An 8,780-nucleotide genomic window follows, 5' to 3' on the forward strand; every position below is an offset into this window, starting at 1 on the left:
TTTGTTTTTTTTTTTTTTTTTTTTTTTTTTTTTTTGGTTTTTCGAGATATGGTTTCTCTGTAGCTTTGGAGCCATTCCTGGAACTAGCTCTTGTAGACCAGGCAGGCCTCGAACTCACAGAGATTTGCCTGTCTCTGCCTCCCCCAAGGGCTGGGATTAAAAGCATTGCGTCCCCATGGCATGGTGGGCAGTGACCTTTTAAAAGGGAACATAGTGAATGCACACAGGGGGTGGCTACAGCTGTGGACCTAGCCTGTCAGAACCCAAAGGGCAGGCCAGTACAGATGCCTGAATACTAACACCTAGGGTCTGGGTCGTGATCCTGGGCACTGGGTTGATGTCCCCTCCTAGTGATCCAGCCTTACATGGCTCCCATTTTTACCTACTAATTTTATTCTTTTAAAATTGTATTTGCTTTCTGGCCAATATCTGTAAACATGTGACTGTTGCTAAGACCCACTGGACTTTGGGCAAGCAATGTGGCAAGCGCCAGGCTCAGCTGATTTTGTTAAGAAGACAGTAAAATCATGAGCTTTTACTCAGTTTTAAAGGGGGGGGGTGTCATTGGTATGTGTGTCCCTGCACTTGTCCAGGCCAGAATACCCTTTGCCAACATCAGTTTGTTCCTTCCACTGCGTGATTGCAGCTGATTACATTCAGACAGTTCCTTTTCCCCCTTAGCCAATCGCTTTCCCTGGATTCCCACTTTTGACATGTGTGTGCAAGAGCAGTGGTTCTCAGCCTTCCTAATGCTGTGACCCCTTAATAGAGTCCCTCATGCTGTGGTGATTCCCAACCACAAAACTGTTTCCATTGCCATTCCATAACCGTAATTTTGCTACTGTTATGGGTTGTGACATAAATATCAGTCATTTACGATGATTTCCGATGGTCTTAGGTAACCCCCGTGAAAGGGTCATTCCACCCACAAAGGGCTCCAGACCCACTCCTTGAGAACTACTGTTCTGGAGTGTTACACCTTCCAGAAGGAATTTTGGTGTTGTTTGGTGGTATTTGAGACAGGGACGCTCTATGTAGCCCTGGCTGTTCTGGAACTTGTTCTGTGGACCAGATTAGCCTTGAACTTGGTTGAAGAAGCGCCAACGGTGAGCCTCACCACGTAGGGCTTAGTTGTTTAATTTTTGTATGGGATTTTAGTGTGTGTGTGTGTGTGTGTGTGTGTGTGTGTGTGTCGATAACTTCAGGGTGCTGGTGTTACAGAGGTGAGGTGAGCCACCACACCCAGCTTAGTCATTTCTTCCATGCCCCCCACCTCTGCCTTTGGAATGCTGGGATTAAAGGTGTGCACTACCACACCCAAACCCAGCTGCATTTGCTGCTCTAGCAGAGGACCTTGGTTCAGTTTCCAGTTCCACTTGGGGCTCACACAAATTGTCCTTCCAGTTCCATGACACCTGGCACCTTTTTCTGGCCTCCACAGAGCCTCCAGGCATGTGCTGCATATACATACATGCAGGCAGACACTCTTACAAAGAAAATAGAAATAGTTCTTAAAATTGATTTTTTTTTTCATTTTAGGTGGACTTGATTGAAACAAGAGGTGAGAAGGAGCTGGAGAGTGGAACTTTCTCCACTGGAAGGGAACAGGCAAAAGCACTTGGCCTAAGTACTCACATTTTGACTTCAGACATTTTACCTGTCGGGTGCACCAAAGTTCAGGTTTCCAAAGCCTAGGGGAAGGAAGAACTTTCCAATAGCTGACCAGCCTCCTTCTTAAAGACAGTCATTATGCGTCTTTAGTCCTTTAGAAACATCATGGCTGTTCCCAACCACGAAGGAACAAATGAACCTGATTGGTTGGACTGAAAGGCTTGCATTATATATCTACTGACCACAGGAACACTCAAAGAAATCCCTAATCTCTAAATTCTGATTGGTGAAAATTGTAACTGTAACTTGGCAACAAACATTTGTGATTTTTCTACTTGTAAACCCTGCTTCTGGCCTACTTGGGGCTGTCAGGAGAAACAGCCCTGCAGCCCTGTTCAGTCAGTGACCCACATACTGTGGTGAATTATTATGTAGCTGAGGTTGACCTTGAACTCTTGATCCTCCTACCTCCACCTCCCAAGCTTGTAGGGGGGGGTGCCACCACACCAGACTTCCTATTGTAGTGGATTAGTAAAGTCTTTGGAACCATAAGTGTTGTCTCTCTCCTTCCTCATGGCGCAGAACAGGCGAGGTGTAACAGCTGATGCAGGCACCTTCTGGCTGGTGGCTGCTGGCCTGGATATTCCTAGAGTGTGAGGATTACCTGTTGTGACTGAGACATTGGTGGGACAGGTTTGGCTCAGCAGGCCTTCATGGCCACTCCCTGCCGAGAAAGAACTAAGGTCAGTCATGCAGTTGGCACGAGTACCCTATCTGTGCCTCAGCGCCTCAGCCTTATGCAGAGGGATGGTCTCCCGTCCCCATGGAAGGACCCTAAGCAGAGTTCCCTTCTTGGGGTGCACACCAGGCAGGTAGCTGAAGCCCAGAGCCTGATTTCTCAGGATCAGTCCCTGTGTTTACTCACTCTGAACTATATTGGTCGAGATTCACACACAAACGGGTGATTCAAACAGCATGGAAATAACATTATTATGAGTCCTTAACAATTACTTAAAAATAAACACTTTTTTTTTCCTTTTCTTTTCTTTAATCAAAGCATCTGATTGTGAAGCCCTCCCTAACTGGCTTGGAGCTTGCCAGGGCTACCTACACCAATGTGGCCTTGAACTCACAGACTTCTACCTGATTCTGTCTCCAATGGCAGGGCACTGAGATTAAAAGATGTGTGCCTCACACTGAGACAATGGGGATGTTCTATCGGGAACTCACCAAGGCCAGCTGGCCTGGGTCTGAAAAAGCCTGGGATAAAACCGGACTCGCTGAACATAGCAGACAATGAGGACTGCTGAGACGTCAAGAACAATGGCACTGGTTTTTGATCCTACTGCACCTATTGGATTTGTGGGAGCCTAGGCAGTTTGGATGCTCACCTTACTAGACCTGGATGGAGGTGGGTGGTCCTTGGACTTCCCGCAGGGCAGGGAACCCTGATTGCTCTTCGGGCTGAAGAGGGAGGGGGACTTGATTGGGGGAGGGGAAGGGAAATGGGGAGGTGGTGGTGGGGAAGAGACAGAAATCTTTAATAAATAAATAAATTTAAAAAAAAAGAAAAAAATATTAAAAAAGGTATGTGCCACCTCACCCAACCTTTATAAAAATGTAATTGTTAGATATCACATTGCAGATTAAATGTATATAAAATAAAGCCATATATTTCTAAAACCTGCCTGGTTACTTGCATTGGAATTCTTAATAGAAATCAAATGATATGTATGGGGAGAGAGACCCTACTGCTAGGTCTCTAATCCAGGACAAAAGGCTAAATGAACTGGCCATTAACACATCAAAGTAGAAACTGGCCTAGGTCCTCCCAGGTTCTCAGTCTGTTTCAGTTACAAGGCCTTCCAGGCTGGCATACCCTGCCCCCTCCCCTGAACTCTCCAACCCAGATATTAGGCTGGACTTCCCTCTCTCAGCTTCTCTGGCCCCTATATAACTCAGCCAATTTGACTATGCCATGATCTTGGCCAGTCTCTTGGCCCAGGATATTTCTTTTGCTGGGCAGCTCCCCTCCCGTCTCCCCTCTCCCCTACCCCTCCCCCTTCTCTTCGCAGGCTCTTCCAGGGTTCTGTTCACTCTTGTCTCTGCCTCTGGCTGTGCTCTCCCTCACATCTACAATAAAACCTTTTATTTTATTTTTTTTCATCCAAATACACATAGGACTTAGTTTGACACAGTAATACTGCCTTTAGTGTAGGGGTGTCATTTTATTCCCATATTCCAGAGGGTAACATGCAGGAGTTTGTTGCCTTGTTCAAGAGCACACAGTCTGAGACCTCGCTGAGGACTGAGGACAAAATGACAGTATACCAGCCTGCACGTATGAGGGAGGGTTTGGGTGGTCTTTGGTGGCGCCAGCATCATTGCTATCCACAGCCGTGTTTTACCACCAGTTCCTTTTAATGCAAAGACACCTCCCCACTGTAAAGAGATAAGCGGAGGGTGCCTCAGGAACGCACACTCCCCGGTCCCCACTTGAGTTATCTCTGGTACTCTAGTGTCCCAGGATGCTCTGCTTCTCTTACGGCTCTTGTTCCCTCTGATTTCCGTGGAAGGCGATCACAGAATGGAAAGCCAACGAGTCAGCAGCAGGATTATATGGAGAAGTGCCCATCTCTGACAACTCCTGTCTTGAGATTCGGAGGTATTAGAGTTCCCATGGTGCACTATACAAACTGCCTGGATGTGGTGGGTTGGAGAGATGGCTGAACATTTAAGAGCATCAGCTGCTCCTCCAGAGCTCCTAAGAGTCCAATACCCTGCAACCACATGGCAGCTCACAACCATCTATAATAGAGTCTGATGCCCTCTTCTAGCACATGGTCATACATGCAGGTAGAGCACCCATACATAAAATACAGACGATAAATTTAAAATGTTAAATGCCTGGATGTAACAAATTGGGAATGCTCAGAAAATGTGAGCTATCCATTGTGTTGTAAACAACTGGAAAGCATAGCTTAAGACTTGTACAGTAGCCTGAGCTGAATCTTGTATACCAAGATGAAAAGAGAGGTTCAGAACAAGAGAGATGTGCATGTTGAGAAGGAGTATACATGGCCCCTGGGGGACAGAGAGTGGCAGCTGAAACCTGGTTATAATGGGACACATGATGTGGGGGCCTCATGTGAGTGAACTGGTTGAGAGCAGTGACACTGTGTCAAGCATCAAGCTTGAGTTCATTTGTCCACTTTCCTTTCGTTGCTCCATGTTGAGCACAATAGTCAGCGAACCCATAAGCAGAACTGTGCACCAATGGCCCCAGAGCTTGGTACCCTTGGAGGTCAGTAGGAATGTAAACTTTGGTGAGGTAGGAAATCCTACAGCTGGTAGACTTTAAGTTACCCGCCCACTTGGGTGTGGCCTCTTATGATATCTATGCCAATGAAAAGCATGCGTCTGGCCTCTTTCCTGGCTGTGGATTCAGTTGCTGTTCACCATTCCAGCAGAGGATTCTGATTTGTGAGTTTACCCCTAAACGAATAACCATCTACTATCTCAATTCTGAGCTAGTGTGGGATTTCTTTTAAGTGTCCTTCTTCATTTTAGTGTCTGTTTAGCAACCATGATGACTGGTGTTCCAATTCCAGCAACCACAGAACAAACATGGTTTCCTGTAAACCCCTGCCACTCCGGTTCTAAAGGGTCTGAAACCTTGGTCTGTCTCATATTATTCACTGGCAAACTCGGAGGTGCAAACACGTGGACATCCACCAACACATCAACTCACCGATACATCAATAAACCAAATACTTTAAGAATAGACCAACATAATGGTGATGTCAAAAGCTGCTGGGAGATGCTGGACGTCGAACTTGTTTGCTATAATTCTTGCCTAGTGTGCACAGCTCTGTCGATACCACTGCAAAGGAGTGACCCACATACTCAAAAAGTAGAGGCAGTGCATCAGAAGTTCAAGGTCATCCTTAGCTACCTAGCAAGTCTGATTGACCCACGGCTACATATGACCTTCTAAAAACAACAATTAAACACACACACACACACACACACACGGACGGACGGACTGAAGGAAAATAAAGGGGTATTTTTAAGAGTTCAGGGGTATTGGGAGCACAAAGGTCCTTGTACCTACAGATCTCCAGGGAAACCAAGAATATCAAGCATCCAGGATTGTTCTTTCAAAGGGAAGGACATAAAAGCTGTTTTGTCAGAAAGCAGGGAATTGGAAGTAATTAATAGCCAGGTCATCCAGATTATTTGTTAGGCAAGGCCATATCAAGCTCCTACAACCAGGACCAGAGGTGGCTAATAGCCCAAAAATGATTTCTTTGCTATCTGTATGACCAAGGCCAGGCCAGACCCTTCCTTAGGACCTTCAGCTAGTTGCAGGTAGCCTATCTCTAGAACTCACCTCTTTGGAAGAAATGACATGACGTGTATCCTGAGTCAACTTCCAATGTAAATACAGCTTCCTGTGCACAGGGGATTGTGTTACACCAGGAAAACTTACCTTCCCCTAAATTTAAGTGTTTAAATTTGTTGGGAATAAACAGTATGAGATCAGCCTCCCCGAAGGCTTGATCGGGTTGACAGTCAATCTAAGTTTTCCTTCTCACCTCTTCTTGGGTCTCTTCCTGCTGTGACCACCTGCAAGGGCCCTCACAAGGGCAGTCTAAATACAATCTGAAGACACTGGAGCTTGGAGAAAACTCATTCAACCCAACTTCTTATTGTTTAAGGATGTGGCCTGGAATTTATTGCACAAATTTTAGGAGATTTATGAGAATTTAACAAGGAGAAATTTTTATTTGAAGAGAATGGCAATGAAAAGTAAGTGGTGTGTTATTTCTATGATGGTATTCTTATAATTCGACACATGCATAGTGTTTTAGTCTGTTTATGTAACCCATTTGTTTAATCCTACAGCAATATTAAGCCACTTCAAAATCTATTTCTGTATTTTAATGTGTTTGCACATTCAATAAAATGTTCCTAAAATAAAATAATTATTCCTATGAAGTTTGTACATTGTATTTAATTTCTTTAGATTTATTTATTTTATCATTTCATGTGTCTGAATGTTTTATCTGCATATATGCACCATATATGAACTATGTACATGTCTGGTTCCTTGGTGCCCTCAGAAGTCAGAAGAGGGCAATGGATCCCCTGGAACTGGAGTTACAAACAGTTATGGGCCACCATGCGGGTGCTGAGAATCAAACCAGGGCCCTCTGCAAGACCACCAAGTGCTCTTAACCAGTGCATCAACTCTCCAGCTCCCTGCACATTGGGTTAGTTCTAGTTAACAGATGGTCTTCAGGTTCAGCCACTTGAGATGGAACAATGCCCAAGGGTCTCTTGTACTCCCTCACATACCTGGAAAAGTCCCTAGAAATGGACTCAATGGTTTCATTCATTGAAGTCTTTATAACCTTCCCTACTATCTGTGTGGAACTCTCCAGGTGATATCCTCTTATCTCCGGATTCTGAATTTCTTGCAGAGTTTTCTATACTCTATGAATTTTGCTATGACCATATGTATATGTATATCAGATTTTTCTGTTAAGGCCCATGCCATGGTGACCAGCTCCACTTTATGTTTCAGAGTAGAATAGTCTAGAATCTACTTTTCCTTTCCTTCCTTTTATATATATTTTTTGTTTGTTTTTTTGTTTTTCAAGACCGGGTGTCTGTGTGTAGCTTTGGAACCTGTCCTGAAACTAGCTCTGTAGACTAGGCTGGCCTCGAACTCACTGAGATCCACCTGCCTCTGCCTCCCAAATGCAGGGATTAAAGGCATACACCACCACTGCCTGACTAGAATCTACTTTTCTAATATGTTTCAAGACAATGATTTAATCTATTGTTATTATATATTATTTTGGTTTCTGAAGACAGAATTTCTCTGTGTAGCCCTATCTGTCATGGAGCTTCCTGGATAGACCAAACTGGCCTCAGACTCACAGGGATTCTTGCCTCTGCTTCCTGAGTGCTAGGATTAAGGGCATGCACCACTACCACCCAGTAATCACTATCATCATCATCATCATCATCATCATCATCATTATTAATTATGGTTTTGAGACACGGTCTTCCTATATAGCCCTGACTAGCCTAGAACTCACTATGTAGATCAGGCTATCCTCACAGAGATTGCTTGCCTCTGCTTCCCCTGAGTGCTGGGATTAAAAACCTGGGTCACCACACCCAATTTAATGATTTATCTACTATGCTTGATTTAAGAAGGGAGGGGGCTTCTCACTCTTTGTTCCAGTGCTTTACTGTGCCCACCACACCTCATCACCACACTTCCTCATAACAGAAGGGAGGCGGAATAGAAAATGAAGACCGTTGCAGAAAGGACAAAATGGTTAGACCTTTCTCTACCATAACACATAGTCAGTAGCAATATCGGGGCCCACCCTTTCCAGGATCTACACTCACCATCCAGTTTCGGAATATTCCAGAATGATAAGAACCTTTCATTATCTCTTGCCTTCTGGAGTCCCCTTGAACCTATGAAGTTTGATCATCACTTCGTACAGAGATGAGAATCAGGAGGATCAGAGAAATGATAGTGGAGTCTGAGGGAGCGGAATAACATACAAGGAAGGTTTAGCATCTCTTCTACCACAGCATGGCAGCAGGATGCCCACCTGCGGGGAGTGGGTTGTGAATTCAGAGAGAGTGGGATACTGAATACAGAAGAGGAAAGGATACGGAGGACCGTGTATGAGTATCTGCCATAATGAACACATCCTAGGCCCGTGAGAAAAGACAGGAATACGGGCGGAGGAGAAAGAAGGGCACACTTCGGAATCTCGGAGACCTCTTTCCAGAATTCAGAATGTTTTCGCATTTTTACACAGCAGATATGGCATTGTCACCATTAGCTTTTAAGCTGAGCAGCCCCGTGCGAAGGGAAACTTGGGAATGCATATCGGATTCAGACCCAGGAATCCACCCTTGATGCTCAGGGAAATGGAAACACCGGCGCATCTGTAACCACCACAGTGTCTGCAGGAGTGCCTTTAACTCCTTACATATCGCTTCTATAGCTTCTGCCTCTATGGCTATGTCCTTCTCTTCGGGGTGCACGTTATTTGAACTACATTACCCAGAAGAGACAGCGCAGCAGAGGGGCTCAGCCAATGAAAACGGGCGCTTCCTCGGACTTTAACAAA

This window comes from Alexandromys fortis, unplaced genomic scaffold, assembly GCF_014885135.2.
Source record: "Alexandromys fortis isolate MF-2015 unplaced genomic scaffold, M_Fortis_MF-2015_v1.1 scaffold_267, whole genome shotgun sequence".
Taxonomy (NCBI): domain Eukaryota; kingdom Metazoa; phylum Chordata; class Mammalia; order Rodentia; family Cricetidae; genus Alexandromys; species Alexandromys fortis.